Raw genomic sequence first — 22,800 nt, forward strand, 5'->3', positions numbered from 1 at the left:
CTTTGAGTTACCAAGTTTTTTGACAACCATGATATTTTTTCAAAAATATGAACCTTGTTTCAACTTGTGAATTGTGAATAAAATTAAAAGAAGAAATATTTTCTTGCGATGAGATATGAACATAATGTGGTCATCGTCATTGAAGATGGTGGTTTTTTTCTCCCGTTGCAACGCACGGACCCTTTTGCTAGTATAATATAATAGTAGAAGATTTTATGCCATATTTACCCTGGTATGAACTTCAGGGCACAAACATCTACGTGATTTTCTAAACTATTCTATAACACGTGAAGTAGACAATTGAAAATAGCAATAGACAAACATCTATGAGTAGCATGTGAATTAGGTTGGCCGGAGAAAGTAAAAAGTGTTCTCCATGGCCCACTGCTATATAGTACGTGGGCACACATCTATTTTTCGTTTCTTGTTATAACCGGAGTAGAGCAAGTTTGCTAGCCACACGTAAACGACTATAGCATGATTCCGGATAGACTGATTTGCTTAAGTCCCAGGTAATGTCGGTACTATATTTAATTATGCGTGGACTCTTCCATGATTAGCTGCCGTAGTACATCAATCTGCTTCAAAAAAAATTCTTATGTCTAGTAGTTGCCTAATCTACACCGTTGATGCGTCTTAGTTTTTAGAATGTAGAATCGTCACCGTTCGTTTTCTATCGATTTAAGTATATAATAGATTAAAAACTTGTGTCTATGACGCATGGGGCCCACTCGTCAATTGACCAGTCAACTGTTGATGTCAGCATGACATCATGCTCATGTCGTAATAGCTTATAATTAAATTAATTAAATATGTTTTTAATTGCTAAATAATTAATAAAACTTTAAAAATTAATATTAAATAAACCGTAAGTCACATCAAAATATTTTCAACATGAAAGATGATCACCACAACAAGACGAACCTGGATACACAGTCCATTCGTGTGTCACGCGTCCCTAGCATAGCAAACATGGAACTTTTCCTTCGTTTTCCGTCCGACCGGTAGTAGCCCGAGACCCGTCTATGATGGATGTTGCTGCGTTAGCTCATGTCTAGCCTGCATCTTGCCATGTCATGCATTGTGTTGCACCGTTGCTATTATTTATTGTTTCTTGCCCCTCTTCTTACCGGTAGACCCCGAGACTGACGCTGCTGCCGGGTACATCTACGACCCTGCCGACCAGCCTTTTGCCGCAGAGCAGCAAGGCAAGCAAACCCCCTTGATCATCCCTATATTGCCTATGTCTTTCTCCCTCTTGCTTGCATTAGTATTTTACTACTGTTGTAGATAGTTCCTATGTGTGATGCATAGCCTGTTTTTGATGAACTTCTACTTTCAGTACTATACCTCTAATCTTCTTAGTATTGGTGGAGCAGTCATCCCTTCTGACCCCGTAGTCCAGTTGCTCCGCTTTGCTTTCAAATCTCAGTCCCTGATCGACGAGCCAGACCCGACACAACAGATACACCCCCCCTTAGTAGTACGATGCTAAATAGATATTATCGGGTACCAAGGGTGACACCTCGCTAAGCACTCCTGATGATATCTCTATAGTATAGCTAGTTGGTCGTGTTTATCGAGGGTGGTTCCTCTTTCACCATTCCCAACGATGCCTCTGTCGTGCAACCCCTCAAGTGTGGGACCCCCGAGGGTGATTCCTTTAAGCCCACCTTGACGGATACATCGTTCGGAATCCAACGAGGGTGATACCTCGGATTCCCCCCGATGTTACAACCACACAGTTACTCGACCATGTTACTGGGATCGTTGGTGATTAGTTGTTAGACGGGTGGATTCCCGCGAGATTGTGTCGATGGCCTAATTAAAATGATAATGGATTTGGGTATTTGATCTGGGTTGGTTGGAGACCTTTTCGCACTAACTAGCTACACGAGAAGAATTATGGGTACTCGATGTCGCGGTATGAGCCGAAGCTTTTCAGATGTCAGCAATGGAGCGGCACGCGCCCGAGTGGGCCCGAGATGCATCACGCTTGTGATTAAGGGATGCTAGGACTGACGTCGGCCACCCACACATCATGCAGGAGCGCGAAGGGGAACTGGGCCCACGAACCATTTGTCCTTAGGAGTTAGACCGACGGGCTGGCCTCTTTGTTGAGTCTTAGGTGGGGCTGCGACGTGTCGATATTCCGAGGTCGGGCAGGACCTAGAAAAGTGTGTCTGTCCAAAGTGTTATCGAGCATGACGGGAAATGTGGTGCACCCCTGTAGGGATGAAAATTAACTATTCGGATAACCGTGTCCACGGTTACAGGACGACTTGGAGTTGTGCCCTTATCTTATACAACTACAATTGTTACTTAAATGGAATTAGTTTCCTCAGGATTGCTTCCTTGCAGGGAGTCGAGGGAGGATCTCTGGGCGTGACCTCACTTTAATATTGCTGCAACAATATGACTATTAATTGTGTTACACCTGTTCTACTCTCGTCTATTGCTGCAAGACCCTGAAGATGCTAGTATTCGATAGGAGTAGGCCTTCTCTCTCTATTTCTCGCATTGCTGCAGTCAGTCCACATATAAAACCCCCTTCTTTGATACTGATGCATACTTAGAATAGTTCTAATGTAAGACTTGTGAGTACTTTGGATGAGTACTCACCATTGCTTTGCTCCCCCCCCCTTTTGTCCCCTTGATCCGTTGTTGCGACCAGATGATGGAGCCCAAGAGATGGAGTTTCCTGCCGACCCGATGGTGTCTTCTTCATGGAGGCCGCCGAAGATAGGAGTAGTTAGGAGGATCCCACGCAGGAGGCCTCGCCTTGTTCGATCGTGTTTCTTTCATGCTAGCCTTCTCTAACGCACCCCATGTTTTATGTCTGTACTCAGATATTTGTTGCTTCCGCTCACTCGTGTGCTTATCGAGCTTCTAGATTCTAGCCCTCGAGGCCCCTGGCTTGTAATATAAAGCTTGTATTATTTTATTTGTGTCTAGAGTTGTGTTGTGATATCTTCCCGTGAGTCCTTGGGTTTGATCGTACGCATTTGCGTGTATGATTAGCATACGATTAAACCGAGGGTGTCACCGCTCACCCAGGCCCACCTCCGGTGCTCCTCTTCTGGTATATAAGTCATTTTGTACTAGAAAAAAGAAGGAGGGGACTTTCAGGATGAAGCTCCGCCGTCTCGAGGCGGAACTTGGGCAGGAGCACTTTTGCCCTCCGGCGGAGCGATTCCGCCGGGGGAACTTCCCTCCCGGAGGGGGAAATCAGCGTCATCATCATCAGCAACAACTCTCCCATCTTGGGGAGGGCTATCTTCACCAACATCTTCAGCAACACCAACTCCTATCAAACCCTAGTTCATCTCTTGTGTTCAATCTTTGTACCGGAACTATAGATTGGTGCTTGTGGGTGATTAGTAGTGTTGATTACATCTTCTAGTTGATTACTATATGGTCTATTTGGTGGAAGATTATATGTTCAGATCCATTATGCTATTTAATACCCCTTTGATTTTGAGCATGATTATCATTTGTGAGTAGTTACTTTTGTTCCTGAGGTCACGGGAGAAATCATGTTGCAAGTAATCATGTGAACTTGATACGTGTTCGATATTTTGATGATATGTATGTTGTGATTCCCTTAGTGGTGTCATGTGAACCTTGACTACATGACGCTTCACAATATTTGGGCCTAAGGGAATGCATTGTGGAGTAGTTATTAGATGATGGGTTGTGAGAGTGACAGAAGCTTAAAAACTAGTTTATGTGATATTCCGTAAGGGACAGATTGGATCCAAAAGTTTAATGCTATGGTTAGAATTTATTCTTAATACTTTTATCGTAGTTGCGGATGCTTGCGAGAGGGTTAATCATAAGTAGGAGGTTTGTTCAAGTAAGAACACCACCTAAGCACCGGTCCACCGACATGCCAAATTATCAAAGTAGCGAACACGAATTAAGACAACATGATGAAAGTGACTAGATGAAATTCCCGTGTACCCTCAAGAACACTTTGCTTATCATAAAAGACCGTTTTGGCCTGTCCTTTGCCTCAAAAGAATTGGGCCACCTTTCTGCACTTTTGTTACTACTTTTGTTACTTGCTCGTTACAAATTATCTTGCTATCAAACTACTCCGCTACTTACAATTTTAGCACTTGCAGACATTACCTTGCTGAAAACCACTTGTCATTTCCTTCTGCTCCTCGTTGGGTTCGACACTCTTACTTATCAAAAAGGCAAAAATTGACACCATATACTTGTGGGTCATCAGGTACTAGAACAAGTGAAGGAACCCCACGTGGGACCAACAAGCCATGGAGCGCCTAAGGGGGTGGTCGCGCCTTGCAGGCTTCTGGCCCAGTGGTGCAGCCCCGTGATGTGTTCTTAGTACCAAATTTTTTAAATATTCCAAAAAAATCATACTAATTTTTCAGGGTGTTCCGAGAACTTTTGTTTTCAGGTTATTTTTCTATTGCACAGATAGAACGGAAAATAGAGAAATAATAGCATTTTTACTAAATTGAAACTAAGGAACAGAAAATAAAGGTTGGTTACAGAAGGTTGTGCTTTGTAAATTCATCCATCTCATGCCCGTAAAAAAGAATCCATCAATAAGGTTTATCAAGTCTTATTGACAAACTTTTTTCGAATGACATGGAACGAGAGAATTTTTGAAAAACACTAGATTACTGCTACTTCTCAAACAACAACGCCAGAAATTGACACATTGACGGAGACTGGGCTTGCATTGGTTTTTCCCTTGAAGAGGAAAGGGTGATGCAGCACACAAGCAGCAAGTACTTCCCTCAGTTTGAGAACCAAGGTATCGATCCAGAAGGAGGGTCTCGTCAATTCCAGAGTACCTGCGCAAACACAAACAAACTTGCACCCAATGCATCAAAGGGATTGTCCATCCCTTCAAGATTGTTTGCAAAAGTGAGATCTGAACGCGGAAAGTGCAACGAAGTAAAATGTGTAAGGCTGAAAATATGGTGTGGAGTAGACCCTGGGGGCCATAGTGTTCACTAGAGGCTTCTCTCAAAATAGCAAGTATTACGGTGGGTGAACAAATTACTGTCGAGCAATTGATAGAACCGCGCAAACTCATGACGATATCTAAGGCAATGATCTAGCATATGGGCATCACGTCCGAGACAACTAGACCGATACTTTCTGCATCTACTACTATTACTCCACACATCGACCGCTATCCAGCATGCATCTAGTGTATTGAGTTCATGATGAACAGAGTAACGCTTTAAGCAAGATGGCATGATGAAGAGGGTTAATCTCAAACCAATGATGAAAACCCCATCTTTGTACCCTTGATGGCAACAACACGATACATGCCTCGCTACCCCTTCTGTCACTGGGTGAGGTCACCGCATGGTATGAATCCAAAACCAAGAACTTCTCCCATTGCAAGAATCATAGATCTAGTTGGCCAACCAAAACCCACAACTCAAAGAAAATTACAAGGATATGAAATCATGCATAAGAGAGATCAGAAGAAACTCAAATAAGATTCATAGATAATCTGATCATAAATCCACAATTCATAGGATCTCGACAAACACACCACAAAAGAGGATTACATCGGATAGATCTCCATGAAGATCATGGAGAACTTTGTATTGAAGATCCAAGAGAGAGAAGAAGCCATCTAGTTACTAGCTATGGACCCGTAGGTCTATGGTGAACAACTCACGCGTCATCGGAGAAGTCATGGTGTTGATGGAGAAGCCTTCCGTGTCGGAATCCCCCCTCCGGCAGGGCACCAGGACGTCCCCAGATGGGATCTTGCGTAGAGAGAAACTTGCGGCGGCGGAAAAGTGATTACGATGCTCCCCTGATTTTTTTTGGGAATATTTGGGAATCTATAGGCGTAAGATCTAGGTCAGGGGACCTCCAGGGCGCCCACAAGCCTGCATGGCGCGCCCCCCTGGCCGCGGGGTGGGGGCTTGTGGGGCCCCTGGGGCTCTTCTGGCTTGGCCCCCAAGCTCTCCGATCTTCTTCCGTTCCAGAAAAAAATCTTTTCGGGGATTTTCTTCTGTTTGGACTCTGTTTCAAAATCTCCTCTGAAAGGGGTCAAAAACATGGAAAAAACAGGAACTGGCACTTGGAAGTGAGTTAATAGGTTAGTCCCAGAAAATAAATAAAAGGCATGCAAAACATCCAAAGATTGACAAGATAATAGCATGAAACCATCAAAAATTATAGATACATTGGAGACGTATCAAGCATCCACAAGCTTAACTCCTGCTCGCCCTCGAGTAGGGAAGTGATAAAGAATGAATTTTTGATGTGGAATGCTACCTAGCATAGTTGTCCTTTGCAACTTCTTTCACGTGGCATGAATATTCAGATCCGTACGATTCAAAACAATAGTTTGCTATTGACATGAAAACAATAATACTTCAAGCAAACTAGCAAAGTAATCATGAACTTTCAAAATAACAAGGCCAAAGAAAGTTATCCCTACAAAATCATATAGTCTGGCTATGCTCCATCATCCTCACACAACTAATGTAAATCATGCACAACCCCGGAATTGGCCAAGTAATTGTTTTCGCACTCTTACTTTCTCAAACTTTTATAACTATCACGCAATACATGAGCGCGAGCCATGGATATAGCATTATAGGTGGAATAGAGTGTGGTGGTGGTTGTGAGACAAAAAGGAGGAGATGGTCACATTGACTCGGCGTATCAATAGGCTATGGAGATACCCATTAATAGATATCAATGTGAATGAGTAGGGATTGCCATACAAGAGATTCACTAGAGCTGTAAGTATGTGAAAGCTCAAGAGGAAAACTAGTGGGTGTGCATCCAAGTTGCTTGCTCACGAAGACCTAGGGTAGTTTTGAGGAAGCCCATCATTGGAATATACAAGCCAAGTTATAAAATATAGATTCCCACTAGCATATGGTACTGACAAAGCAAGAAGCTCTCAATCATGAAGAACATGGTGCTATTATGAAGCACAAGTGTGGAAAAAGATAGTAGCATTGTCCCTTCTCTCTTTTTCTCTCATTTCTTTTATTATTATTATTTGGGCTCTTTGGCCTATTTTTTTCTCTTCTCTTTTTTGTTTGGTTTTTGGGCTCTTTGGCCTCTCTTTTTTTTATTTCCTCACATGGAACAATGCTCTAATAATGATGATCATCACACTTTTAGTTACTCAAAGCTCGAAGATCACAATGATGATGACTCCATAGAAAATGCCTCCGACAGTGTACCGGGATGTGCAACGATCTAGTATGATCATGCAATGGCAATATGAAAGTGACGGCGCAAGTCATTAGACGGAACGGTGGTAGTTGCATGGCAATATATCTAGGAATGGCTATGAAAATTCCATAGTAGGTAGGTATGGTGGCTGTTTTGAGGAAGGAATTTGGTGGGTTTGTGCACCTGCGAGAATTGCGCGGCGCTAGAGAGGCTAGCAATGGTGGAAGGTGAAAGTGCATCTATACCATGGACTCAACATTAGTCATAAAGAACTCACATACTTGTTGCAAAAGATTTTATTAGTAATCGAAACAAAGTGCTAACCGCATACTCCGAGGGGAAGGGTTGGCAGGTGTAAACCATCGCGCGATCCCGACCTCAACACAAAGGATGACAATCAATAGATCAATTATGCTCCGATTTCCTAACATAGTTGTTCACCATACGTGCATGCTACGGGAATCACTAACTTCAACACAAGTATTTCTAGATTCACAACTCCCTACTAACATAACTCTCAATATTACTGAATCCGTGTCTCAAAACTAATTGAGAGGAATCGAAACTTCTCTTTCTACTCAATGCACATGAAGATGGAGGTTTTTGCATCCTCTTTGGGTACCTAGCACATGGGACTACTTTCATAGCATAAGCCAACTACCAATTCACGCACCATCGTGCTCTAAAGATATAAGTGAAGCACAAGAGAAAAAGTATCTAGCTCAAAAGATATAAGTGAAGCACTAGAGCAAAAGTATCTAGCTCAAAAGATATAAGTGAAGCATTAGAGCAAAAGTATCTAGCTTAAAAGATATAAGTGAAGCACTATGAGCATTCTAGCAAAATCACAATGAGTGCATGTCTCTCTCTCTCGAAAGGGTGTGCAGCAAGGATGATTGTGACACAACAAAAAGAAAAGACTCCTATGATACAAGAGGCTCCAAGCAAAACACATATCATGTGGTGAATAAGAATATAGCCCCAAGTAATGTTACCGATGGATTGAAGATGAAAGAGGGGATGCCTTCCCGGTGCATACCCAAGCTTAGGCTTTTTGGTGTCCTTGAATTTGGCTTGGGGTGCCTTGGGTATCCCCAAGCTTGAGCTCTTTCCACTCCTTGTCTCTTTGTCCATGAGAACGTCACCCAAAACATGAAAACTTCACAACACAAAACTTAAATAGAAACTTGTGATAACATTAGTACAAGAAAACAAACTAACACTTCTTTTGGTATTGTAGCAAACTTGAATTCCATCTATATTGATGAAGGGTTACTGTATTCGCACTTTTCCATGGCTAGTACCCCCCGATACTAACCATAGTTTCATCAAAACAAGCAACCAACTCAACAAAAACAGAATATGTCAAAACAAGACGAGTCTGTTGCAATCTGTATACTTCGTATACTTCTGATACCTCAAAAAGAAACACAAAAAACACAATCACAACAGAATTATGAAAGTGTGGATGCAACAAAACAGAAAGAAAAAGATAAATTCATTGGGTTGCCTCCCAACAAGTGCTATGGTTTAACGCCCTTAGCTAGGCATAGTAGCGACAGAGTCACGTATCGTCATCTTTGGTGCTCAAACCATAAGTGGCTCTCATCATGGATTTATAAGGCAATTTTATTTTCTTTCTAGGAAAGCGTTCCATGCCCTTCCTTAAAGGAATTTGAAATCTAATATTCCCTTCCTTCATATCGATGATAGCACCGATAGTCCTTAGGAAACGTCTACCAAGAATAATAGGGCATGTAGGATTGCAATCAATGTCAAGCACAATGAAATCCACGGGTACATAGTTCCTATTTGCAATAATAAGAACATCATTGAGCCTTCCCATGGGTTTCTTGATAGTAGAATCAGCAAGATGCAAATTAAGAGAACACTCTTCAATCTCATTAAAACCCGGAATATCACATAAAGATTTTGGAATCGCAGAAACACTAGCACCCAAATCACACAAAGCATTGCACTCATAGTTTTTGATTTTGATGGTAGGTTCCCACTCATCATGAAGCTTTCCAGGGATAGAGACTTCCAATTCAAGTTTCTCTTCAAGAGCTTTTATCAGAGCTTCGACGATATGATCGGTAAAGTCTTTGGTTTGGCCATAAGCGTGCGGAGAGTTTAACATGGATTGCATCAAAGAAATGCATTCAATCAAGGAGCAACTATCATAATTGAATTCCTTGAAATCCACGGTAGTAACTTCATTACTACTCAAAGTTTTAACATCTTCTACTGCACTTTTAACGCTTTTGGCATCAAGATAGATGGACTCCGAATCATTGGGGCACTTTTCAACCAAAGTGGATTCATATCCAGCCCCATAATCAATTGGTTTGATACAATAAAACAAATATTCAATGGGAGTCACACCAAGCACTTTAAGATCTTCGTGATTCTTATCACGAGAACATGCCTTTTTAAGCCATACATGTCTAGCACGAATTTGGGTGGTTCTTTCTTGGCTCTCAATCATGGAAACACGCATAGATTTCAACGTTTCATCCATGTTGATTTTGGGAGGAGCACATCTAACTTTCAAAGCATCAACATCACAAGAAATCCTATCAACGCTCTTAGCCAAATCGTCAATTTTGAGTAGTTTTTCCTCTACGGACGCATTGAAAATCTTTTGAGAGTTGATGAACTCTTCGATATTACTCTCTAAATCAGAGGGTAATCTATTGTAATTTCCATGGGTATTGTTATAGGAGTTGACAAAGTTATTAGAGGAGTCACTAGGAAAAGGCCTAGGAACATAGTTTCCTCTAAAAGCGTTATTGTTGCCAAAGTTATTCCTACCAACAAAATTTACGTCCAAGCTAGCGTTGCTACTCTCAATCAAAGAAGACAAATGCAAATCATTAGGATCCAAAGGAGCACTTCTACTAGCAACCAAATTCATTAATGCATACATCTTAGCACTCAACGAGTTAATTTCTTCTATAGCGTGTACTTTCTTACTAGTAGGTGACCTTTCAGTGTGTCACTGAGAGTAGTTCGTCATGATGTTGTCTAAGAGCTTTGTGGCTTCTCCTAACGTGATTTCCATGAACGTTCCACCTGAGGCGGAGTCCAAGATATTTCTAGAAGCAAAATTCAAGCCAGCATAAAAGATTTGAATAATCATCCAATGGCTGAAGCCATGAGCGGGATAATTTATAATCATTAATTTTATTCTCTCCCAAGCTTGTGCAACATGCTCGTGATCAAGTTGCTTGAAATTCATGATATCATTACGGAGAGAGATGATCTTAGCCGGCGGAAAATACTTGGATATATAAGCATCTTTGCACTTATCCCAAGAATCGATACTATTTTTGGGCAACAAAGAAAACCAAGTTTTTGCGCGATCTTGCAACGAGAAAGGAAAAAGCTTCAATTTAATCACGTCATTATCCACATCTCATTTCTTTCGCATATCGCAAAGCTCAATGAAGGTATTGAGATGGGATGCGGCATCTTCACTAGGAAGACTAGAGAATTGCTCTTTCATAACAAGATTCAGCAAAGCGGCATTGATTTCGTATGACTCCGCACTAGTGGCGGGAGCAATCGGTGTACTAATAAAATCATTATTATTAGTATTCGATAAGTCACAAAGCTTGGTGTTTTTGTTCATGGTGACTTCAGCAAGCAAGCAAGCACATGAGCAAACGAAAAGCGGGTGAGAAAAAGGGCGAATGAAAAGGCAAACGAAAAAGGCAAACGAAAAAGGAAAATTGGTGAAGTGGGGGAGAGGAAAACGAGAGGCAACTAGCAAACAAAGTAAATGCAAGAGATGAGTTTGCGACACTTACTTGGATGAGTTCTTGACTTGATCTTCCTCCCCGGCAACGGTGACAGAAATCCTTCTTCTACTTCTCAAACAACAGCGCCAGAAATTGACACGTTGACGGAGATTGGGCTTGTGTTGGTTTTTAACTTGAAGAGGAAAGGGTGATTCAGCATAGGAGGAGTAAGTATTTCCCTCACTTTGAGAACCAAGGTATCGATATAGCAGGAGGGTCTCCTCAAGTCCAGAGTACCTGCGCAAACACAAACAAACTTGCACCCAACGCTTCAAAGGGGTTGTCAATCCCTTCAAGATTGTTTGCAAAAGTGAGATATGAAGGCGGAAAGTGCAACGAAGTAAAAAGTGTGAGGCTGAAAATATGGTGTAGAGTAGACCCTGGGGGCCATAGTGTTCACTAGAGGCTTCTCTCAAAATAGCAAGTATTACGGTGGGTTAACAAATTACTGTCGAGCAATTGATAGAACCGCGCAAAGTCATGACGATATCTAAGGCAATGATCTAGCATATAGGCATCATGTCCGAGACAAGTAGACCGATACTTTCTGCATATACTACTACTACTCCACACATCGACCACTATCCAGCATGCATCTAGTGTATTGAGTTCATGACGAACAGAGTAACGCTTTAAGCAAGATGACATGATGTAGAGGGATAATCTCAAACCAATGATGAAAACCCCATCTTTTTACCCTTGATGCCAACAACACGATACGTGCCTCGCTACCCCTTCTGTCACTGGGTGAATTCACCGCACGGTATGAACCCCAAAACCAAGCACTTCTCCCATTGCAAGAATCATAGATCTAGTTGGCCAAACAAAACCCACAACTCGAAGAAATTACAAGGATATGAAATCATGCATAAGAGTGATCAGAAGAAACTCAAATAAGATTCATAGATAATCTGATCATAAATCCATAATTCATCGGATCTCGAAAAACGCACCGCAAAAGAAGATTACATCGGATAGAGCTCCATGAAGATCATGGAGAACTTTGTATTGAAGATCCAAGAGAGAGAAGAAGCCATCTAGTTACTAGCTAAGGACCCGTAGGTCTATGGTGAATTACTCACGCATCATCGGAGAGGTCATGGTGTTGATGGATAGCCTTCCGTGTCCGAATCCCCCCTCCGACAAGGCACAAGGATGTGCCCCAGATGGGATCTTGCAGAGACAGAAGCTTGTGGCGGCGGAAAAGTAATTACGATGCTCCCCTAATTTTTTTGGGAATATTTGGGAATTTATAGGCGCAAGATCTAGGTCAGGGGACCTCCAGGGGGCCCACAAGCATGCATGGCGCCCTCCTGGCCGCGGGGTGGGGGCTTGTGGGGCCCCTGTGGCTCTTCTGGATTGGCCCCCAAGCTCTTCGATCTTCTTCCGTTCCAGAAAAAATATTTTCGGGGATTTTCTTCCGTTTGGACTCCGTTTCAAAATCTCCTCTGAAAGGGGTCAAAAACATGGAAAAAACAGGAACTGGCACTTGGCACTGAGTTAATAAGTTAGTCACAGAAAATAAATAAAAGGCATGCAAAACATCCAAAGTTTGACAAGATAATAGCAGGAAACCATCAAAAATTATACGTTGGAGATGTATCACATCCCCATCATCATATGGTTGATCTTGCTCTAGATCTTGTTCACTTAGTTGAGGGCCTTCACTTTGTTCTTCGGAAGCTTATGGGTCTAGTGTTGGTGATAGTTCCACTTGCATAGAACATTGTTATTCTCCTTCCACCACAAGGGATTCCTCGACGGGTAGGAAATTTCCCACACCTATTCTTCTTATGGATTGAGGAGGAATTTCATCACCTACATCACAAAGGCCACCTTGCTCCATTGGGAGCCATTATTTTCATCAAACTCCACATTACATGTCTCCTCATTGATTCCAATGGGATTTTCGAGGGCACAGTAAGCATGAGAGTTTGTTGCATAACCAACAAATATGCCCTCTTGAGCTATAGTTTCAAATTGAGACAAACGAGCATCCTTTTCTAGAAAAAATCTTTTTGGGGATTTTCTTCCGTTTGGACTCCGTTTCAAAATCTCCTCTGAAAGGGGTCAAAAACATGGAAAAAACAGGAACTGGCACTTGGCACTGAGTTAATAGGTTAGTCCCAGAAAATAAATAAAAGTCATGCAAAACATCCAAAGTTTGACAAGATAATAGCATGAAACCATAAAAAATTATAGATACGTTGGAGACGTATCAATTACCTTAATGGGGATATGCACGTCCTCAACAATAAGTATATCATATTTCTTCTTGACAGTAGGGAGAGGGAATTCAAAGTCTCCAATAGTAAACATTAGAATTTTTTCAATGGAGTTGATACTATGGACTTAAATTGTTTCCTCGGAAAGTGTTCCTTATGCTGCTTGTCATTAACATGAAAAGTGACATTGCCTTTGTTGCAGTCAATAACAACCACTGCAGTATTCAAAAAGGGTCTACCAAGGATGATCGACAAACTATCATCCTCGGGAATATCAAGAATAACAAAGTCCGTTAGGATAGTAACATTTGCAACCACGACACGCACATCCTCACAAATACTGATGGGTAAAGGAGTTGATTTATCAGCCATTTGCAGAGAGATTTCAGTAGGTGTCAACTTATTCAAATGAAGTTTACGTTATAAAGAGAACAAGATAACACTAACACCAGCTCCGAGGTCACATAAAGCAGTTCTATCGTAATTTCCTTTCATAGAGCACGATATAGTAGGTACTCCGGGATATCCTAGTTTCTTTGGTATTCCACCATTAAAAGTATAATTAGCAAGCATGATGGAAATCTCAGTTTCAGGTATCTTTCTTTTATTTGTAACAATATCTTTCATGTACTTAGCATAAGGAGACATTTTTAGAATATCAGTTAAGCGCATACGTAAAAAAAGGTCTCAACATTTCAGCAAAGCGCTCAAAATCCTCATCATCCTTTTTCTTGGATGGTTTAGGAGGAAAGGGCATGGGTTTCTGAACCCATGGTTCTCTTTCTCTACCATCCTTCTTAGCAAAAAAAGATCTTTTATCATATCTCTTATTCCTAGGTTGTGAGTTATCAAGATCGATAGCAAGTTCAATCTCCACCTTATTGTCATTACTAGGTTGAGCATCGACATGAACATCATCATTAATATTATCACTAGGTTCATGTTCATTACCACATTGTGTCTCCGCATCAGAGATAGAGATATCATTTGGGTTTTCATGTGACTCTATAACAGGTTCACTAGCAGCATCCAAAGTCCTATCATCATTATTTTTCTTTTTATTAGAAGTACCGGGTACGTCAATATTAACTCTCTGAGAATCTTGCTCAACTCTCTTAGGATGGCCCTCAGGATACAAAGGTTCCTGAGTCATTCTACCACCTCTAGTGACAACTCTAACAGAATGATCATTATTCTTGCTAATCATCTCATTGAGCAAATCATTTTGTGCCTTAAGTACCTGTTCTACTTGAGTAGTTACCATGGAAGCATGTTTACTAATAAGTCTAAGGTCATTGATAGTTCTACTCATATAATCACTCAAGCGATCAAGCATGTAAACATTATGCTTCGATTGTCTATTAACATTAGCATTGAAATTTTCTTGTTTAACAACAAAGTTATCAAATTCATCCAAGCACTGGCTAGCATACTTATTATAAGGAATGTCACCTTCATCAAATCTACGAAGATAATTTACCTCTACTACTTGTGTCGGGTTATCAAGACCATGTATTTCTTCAAGAGGTGGTAGATTCTTAACATCTTCAGCTTTAATACCTTTTTCTTTCATAGATTTCTTTGCCTCTAGCATATCTTCGGTAGTAAGGAATAGAATACCTCTTTTCTTCGGAGTTGATTTTCGAGGTGGTTCGGGAATAGTCTAATCACTATCATTGCTCAATATATTATTAAATAGTAGTTCAGCTTGTTCAACAGTTCGTTCCCTGAAAACACAGTGACCCCAACTATCTAGGTGGTCCCTAGAAGCATCGGTTAGTCCATTATAAAAGATATCAAGTATTTCATTTTTCTTGAGAGGGTGATCAGGCAAAGCATTAAGTAACTAGAGAAGGCTCCCCCAAGCTTGTGGGAGTCTCTCTTCTTCAATTTGCACAAAGTTAAATATTTCCTGCAAAGCAGCTTGTTTCTTACGGTTCAGAAAATATTTTTTAGAGAAGTAGTAAATCACATCCTCGGGACTACGCGCACAACCAGGAGCAAGAGAATTAAACCATATCTTAGCATCACCCTTTAATGAGAACGAAAACAGCTTAAGAATATATTAGTAACAATTTTTTTCCTCATGAGTAAATAGGGTGGCTATATCATTCAATTTAGTAAGGTGTGCCACAACAGTTTCCGATTCATAACCATGGAAAGGATCGGATTCTACCAAAGTAATTAACTTAGAATCGACAGAGAATTCATAATCCTTATGAGTAACACAGATAGGTGAAGTAGAAAACTTGGGATCATATTGCATTCTAGCATTCAAATATTTTTCCTTCCACTTGCATAGCAATTTCTTAAGATCATCTCTATCCTTACAAGCAATAAGGTACCTAGCTACTTCTCTCTCCTTCCATAACATAACCCTTAGGTATATTAGGATATTCATATGTAGGAGAGCTAGGTCTAGCAGGTTAATCATAGTGTTCAGTTTCATCAGGTTCAACAATATCATCAGTTTCAACATTCACTCTAGGAATTTGTTCTTCAAGAAATTCACCAAGTGGCACAATAGTATCAAGAAAAGTATCATCATAAGCATCATGCATAGCAGAAGTAGCATCATCAATTACTCGCGACATATCAGATTAGGTAGCACGTGGTGGTGTTGCAAATTTACTCATAACAAACGGCGAATCAAGTGCAGAGCTAGATGGCAGGTCCTTACCTGCCCTCGTACTTGAGGGGTGGATCTTGGTTTTAGCATCTTTCAGATTCTTCATTGTGATCAACAGATATAAATTCGAAGTAACTCAGAGAATAAACCTATGCTCCCCAGCAACGGCGCCAGAAAAAGGTCTTGATAACCCACATGTATAGGGGATCGCAACAGTTTTCGAGGGTAGAGTATTCAACCCAAATTTATTAATTCGACTCAAGGGGAGCCAAAGAATATTCTCGAGTATTAGCAGCTGAGTTGTCAATTCAACCACACGCGAAAGACTTAATATTTGTAGAAAAGTATTTAGTAGCAAAGTAGTATGGAAGTAACGGTAACGGTGGCAAACGTGATAGTAGCAGTTTTGTAGTGATTGTAATAATAGCAACAAAAAAGTAACTTATCAAAGACCAATATGTGGAAAGATCAAAGGCAATGGATTAGTGATGGATAATTATATCGGATGGCATTCATCACGCAACAATCATAACATAGGGTGATACAGAACTACCTCCAATTCATCAATGTAATGTAGCCATGTATTCCACATATAGTCATATGTGCTTATGGAAAAGAACTTGCATGACATCTTTTGTCCTACCCTCCCGTGGCAGCGGGCTCCTAATGGAAACTAAGGAATATTAAGGCCTCCTTTTAATAGAGAACCGTACCAAAGCACTAGCACTTAGTGAATACATGAACTCCTAAAACTACGGTAATCACCGGAAAGAATCCCAATTATTGTCACCCTGGGGGATGCGGATCATAACTCGTAATAGGTGTCTATAACTTGCAAGATAGGATCAAGAACACATATATATTCATGAAAACATAATAGGTTCAGATCTGAAACCATGGCACTCGGGCCCTAGTGACAAGCATTAAGCATAGCAAAGTAATAGCAACATCAATCTCAGAACATAATGGATACTAGGGATCAAACCCTAACAAAACTAACTCGATTACATGATAGATCTCATCCAACCCATCACCGTCTAGCAAGCCTACGATGGAATTACTCACGAACGATGGATAGAATCAAGAAATTGGTGATGAAAGATGGTTAGTGATGACGACGGCGTCAATTTCCCCTCTCCGGAGCCCAAATCAGACTCCAGATCTGCCCTCCCGAGGAAGAACAGGAGGTGACGGCGGCTCCGTATCGTAAAACGCGATGAAATCTCCTCTCTGATTTTTTTTCTCCCTGGATAGGAATATATAGGTGTGGAAACGAGGTGGGTGGAGCCACAGGGGCCCCACAAGCCACGGAGCGTGCCCTAGGGGTGGTCGCACCCTGCACGCTTGTGGTAAGGTGGTGGCCCTCTCCGGCTGATTCTTTCGCCAATATTTTTTATTAATTCCAAAAACCTTCTTCGTAAATTTCCAGGTCAATCCGAGAACTTTTATTTCTGCACAAAAATACACCAAGGCAATTCTGCTGAAAACAGCGTCAGTCAGGGTTTGTTCCATTCAAATCATGCAAATTATAGTCCAAAATGGGGCAAAGGAGTTTGGAGAAGTAGATACATTGGAGATGTATCAGTGTGCCACACCATCAAGGCAGCATCGACTTATTTCAGTTCGGGTGGAATTGGGTATGTGGTTTGCTTCATGATTCATGCAATTCAATCTCCATGCTAGCTTGAGCCCTTTACTCATACTTTGTTCTTCTCTTTTAGGCGCATCTCAATAACCTGGAGGTGCCAGAGGTGTACGACCTCTATGCCATGGCCCATACTACCTCCTACAAGAAGGACAGGGCATTCTCTGAGTCTGAGATCGATCATCCAGAGAAGTTAACCAACATATCCTCCCACCACAAGCTCATGAGTTACAAGGAGGTGGGGAAGGCGAGGAAATGGGAGGACTTTAACCCGAGCCAGGAATTTTGGATCCAGAGTTGGTGATGATAGCTAGTGGTGGGAGGCCCCATGGCTCGATAGCCATTTGAGATGGGCTGATATGTTGTCCTCTCACTCTCCCGGAGATCAAGGTGCGCCAAACAAGCTCATGTCCTGAGATAAGGCCTCGTCCACGGTTAGTCGATCTCGCCATCGAGGCTAGTTATACGGACTTAGAAAACTTTCGTCCATTACATTGTGTGTGTGGCCATCGATGATTACAATGCTAACGAGAAGTGGTGTTGCACGCTGCTATTCAGAGAGAGAGAGAGAACGACAACCAGGATGCTCTTCGGGAGCTTCTACAGGAGAGGGACCAGGTGGTGGAGGAGATGGCTTGGGCCGCTGAGGAGAAGACGGCTCGGTTGTTAGGGAGGGAGGGAACGGAATGAGGTGGCTAACCGGGCCATGTACGAGCTCCTTGTGGTAAGTTGCTTTTTCATATTAGCCAAATCATGCATGTAATGTCCGTTTCATTACTAACTAATATGACTGACTATTAAAAATTAAATGTCGGGTCTATGTGCGAAAAGAACGGTGAGACCCCTCCGCCGATGCCAAGCATTTCTGTGGTTGGAACAATGAGTTTCATTTGAATGGTCATTAGTTACTAGTATTAAAATTTGAGTGTCATCATGCTAACTAGACATTGCAAATGATCTTTGGTGTAGAATAACTCCCGAGCCGGATTGCACAACCCTTCTCCAGGGCAACCTTCTCTAGGTCAAACCGCCCCGAGAAACCTCGGTGATTCACATCCGTCGTGAGGACGACGGTAAGTTTTCTCTAGTGTTCTGCTTAAAATGCATACTTATCTTACTTTTCCCTGTTATGCCACATACTTATCTTATTTTCCCCAAGAAATACATATTTAGCTAATTATCCTCCAAAATGACATAATTAGCTTATTTAGTTCATTTATGATATAATTAGCTTAGTTAGGTCACAAATGGCATAATAACCTTGGTTAGCTCATAAATGTCATATACTTAGCATATTTTCCTCCAAAATGACATAATAAGCTCAAAAATGGCATAAAAAGAAAAATAAAGAATAGAAGAAGAAAGAGGAGAAAAATAAAGAATATAAGAAGAAGAATGAGCTTCTTCTTTCTTTCTTCTTCTTATTTTCCTTTTCGTTCTTCTTCTTCTGCTTCTTCTTCTAGTCTTCATCTTCTTCTTCTAGTCTTCTTCTTCTTCTAATTTCTTATTCTCATTTTGCATATTTTATTCACTTCATGGAAGCTATCATTGATGGGCTGCTACTGTGTTCTTTTTGTTTTGATTTGTATGGATGAACAGTGTGATGTTTGAAACTATGGGTATATATGGATGAACAATGTGAAGCTAGCCTATTTGTTGTCTTGCTCAATATTTTCAGGGTGATGTTTGATACATGGCCTATGCTTTTTCTATGATGTTTGAAACTATAGATGATGTTTGAAAATATATATAGCATAGAAGTATTCTGGAAATGCAGGGAAATGTCATAAGAACCTTGGTTAGCTCATAAATGTCATATACTTAGCTTATCTTCCTCCAAAATGACATAATTAGCTTAGTTAGGTGAGAAATGGCATAATAACCTTGGTTAGCTCATAAATGTCATATACTTAGCTTTTTCCAATAAAATGACATAATTAGCTTAGTTAGGTATAAAATGGCATAATAACCTTGGTTAGCTCATAAATGTCATATACTTAGCTTACTTTCCTCCAAAATGACATAACAAGCTCAAAAATGGCATAAAAAGAAAAAGAAAGAATAGAAGAGGAAAGAGAAGAAAAAGAAAGAACATAAGAAGAAGAATGAGGTTTGTGTTTCTTTCTTCTTATTATTTTCCTTCTCTTTCTTCTTCTTCCTATTATTATTCTAGTCTTCTTCTTCTTCTTCTAACTTTCTTATTCTCATTTTGCAGATTTGATTCAGTTCATGGAAGCTGGCATTGATGGGCTGCTATTATTTTCTTTTTGTTTCGATTTGTATGGATGAACAGTGTGATGTTTGAAACTATGTGTATATATGGATGAACAATGTGAAGCTAGCCTATTTGTTGTCTTGCTCAATATTTTCATGATGATGTTGGATACATGGCCTATGCTTCTTCTATGATGTTTGAAACTACATGTGATCTTTGAAATTATATATATCATAGAAGTATTCTGAAAATACAGAGAAATAACTGGAAAAAACAAAAAAGTGGCAATACATGCATTTTGTCGTCTGTCAGACGATGGCAAAGGCCTTTGCCGTCTGCCAGCGGATTGCAAAGTTGCCACGTCGCAGCTACCTCTGCAACCTGGGAGCAGCAGGTGTGACCCATATGGTCAGTTTGCCGTCAGCTAGAGCCAGGGAGACGGCAAAGGTGCGCTTAGGCAAATGGCAAAAGGGGCACTCAGGAAGACGGCAAAGAGGCACCCAGGCAGACGACAAAGGACATGGAAGGCAACTGGTTGGCGGAGCTAGTTGTGACGTCAGCTGGCAGACGGCAAAGGCTTTCGCGAGCTGGCAGACGGCAAAGGCTCCGTTAGCCACCTAACGGAGCTGATAGCTATAATATGCCATCTAGCACCTTTCCTGTCTGCTGGCCAAGATATACTAATGGTAAAGACATTTGCCGCCCACTGCTGGCGAGCAGACGACAAAGAAATCCTTCACCGTGACTTTCAGTGCCGAATTTTTTTCCACCCGCCGACGGACGGCAAAAGTCTTTGTCGCCCGTGGAGTGGTCCTTTGTCGCCCACTATTGCGGATGGCAAAGAAGCAGATTCTTCTAGTGCACTCTTTATCCTCACCTTTTAGCGAGAAAGGCAAAAACCTTAAGGATATAATAGTAATGCATCTTTTCCTCATGAGTAAACAAAGCAGCAATATCATTCAATAGTTTTAGTTTCATAACCATGGAAAGGATCAAATTCTACTATAGGGATTAACTCAAGGTGTACAGAGAATTCATAATCCGTATCAATAACAAATATAGGAATGGTAGCAAATTTAGGATCATATTTCATTTTCTCCATCATAGATTTTTCTTTCAGTTTTCATAGTAGTTTCTTCAAGTCATCTCTATTTTCACAAGGAGGAAATTCCCTAGCTACTTCTCCATCCATAACATAGCCCTCAGGTACGTAAGGCAATTCATATCTATTGGGAGAGCGAGGTGTAATAGGTGATTCAAAATCTTCATCAATTTCAGCATCTCTTCATGTTCCCTAGCTTTAGGAATATGGGCATGAAGTAATTCATACAGTGGCACAGTTTCAGTTTCACCAAATATAGCAGTAGTATCATCGTTAATTTTATAAGTAGCATCATCAAGTTCATGTGGTGTGTCAGAACGAGAAACAAGAAGTGGTGTAATAAGCTGATTCAAAACACTAGGTGAATCAAAAGCACAACTAGATGGCAGTTCCTTACCTCCTCTCGTGCGAGGGGGGCGATCTTGGTTCGAGTATCTTTCAGATTCCTCATAGTAGCAATTGGACATCCTCAAGTTAAGACAATAAATATAGCTATGCTCCCTGGCAACGGCGCCAGAAAAAGCTCTTTGTAACCTACAAGTGTAGGGGATCGCAATAGTCTTCGCGCATAGTATTTCACCCTGATTTATTGATTTGACACAAGGGGTGCGAAATAATATTTATCGGAGTTAGCAGTCGAGTGGTCAATTCAACCACACCTGGGATATCTGTCTGCACGAAGATTTAGTAACACAACAAGTAATAGTAGTAACAGTAACAACGATAACAATAATTTTGTAGCACTTGTGACAATAGGAGTGGCAGTAATAACTTAGCAAGATTCAGTATATGTAAAGTGTAGGCAGATGGATCAGTGATGGATAGATATGGATTACATTCATCATGTAACAATTACACACTAGAGCGACACAGAACTGGCACCAAATCATCAATATAATGTAGGCATGTATTCCGTATATAGTCATACATCCCTCTGATCAGAACTTGTACGACATCTTTTGCCCTACCCTCCCATGGCAGCGTGGTCCTAATGGAAACTAAGGATATTAAGGTTTGCTTTTAATAGAGAACCTAAACAAAGCATTAACACATGGTGAATACATTAACTCGTACCAAAACAATCAACAAAAAGAATCACAATCATTGTCACCTTGGGGACGCGGATTATAACATGTAATAGGTGCATACAACTTGCAAGATAGGATCTAAACACTTTCATATTTTAAGAAAACATAATAGGTTCAGATCTTAAATCGTGGCACTTGGGCCCTAGTGACAAGTAGTAAGCATAACAATGTCATAGCAACGTCAATCTTAGAACATAATGGATACTAGGGATCAAGCCCTATCAACTTAACTCGATTACATGATCAATCTCATCTAAAAGCCATCACTGTCCAGCAAGCCTACAAAGGAATTACTCACACTTGGTGGTGAGCATCATGGAATTGTTGATGGAGAAGGGTTGGTAATGACGACGACAACAAATCCCCCTCTCTAGAGCTCCAAACAAACTCCAAATCAGCCCCCCAAGGAATAATGGGAGGTGTCGGCGGCTCCATCTCATAAAATTCGATGATATCTTCCCTCTGAGTTTTTTCTCCCAAGATGTAAATTTATATGACTGGAATTAGGGTTGAGGAAGCCACGTCGACCCCACAAGCTATGACGACGCGCCAGGGGGTGGGGGTGGGTGCGCCCTGATGGCTTGTGGCCCACATGCTGCCCCCTCTCGTACTTCTTCATTCCATAGTTCCTCATGTATTCTAGAAATAGTTCACAGTAATTTTTCTGTGATTTCGAGAACTTTTATTTTTTCACAAAAACAACACGACGATATTTCTCTTGAAAACAACATCAGCCCGAGTTAGTCCCATTCAAATCATGCAAATTAGAGGGAAAAACCAGAGCAAAAGTATTTGGAAAAGTAGATACATTTCATGTCCCCTTAATGGCAACAATACAAATACCTTTCATGCCCCCTTATGTCAGTGGGATTGAGCACCACTAGATTGAACCC

Source organism: Hordeum vulgare, chromosome 5H (assembly GCF_904849725.1).
Source record: "Hordeum vulgare subsp. vulgare chromosome 5H, MorexV3_pseudomolecules_assembly, whole genome shotgun sequence".
In the NCBI taxonomy this organism is placed as follows: Eukaryota; Viridiplantae; Streptophyta; class Magnoliopsida; order Poales; family Poaceae; genus Hordeum; species Hordeum vulgare.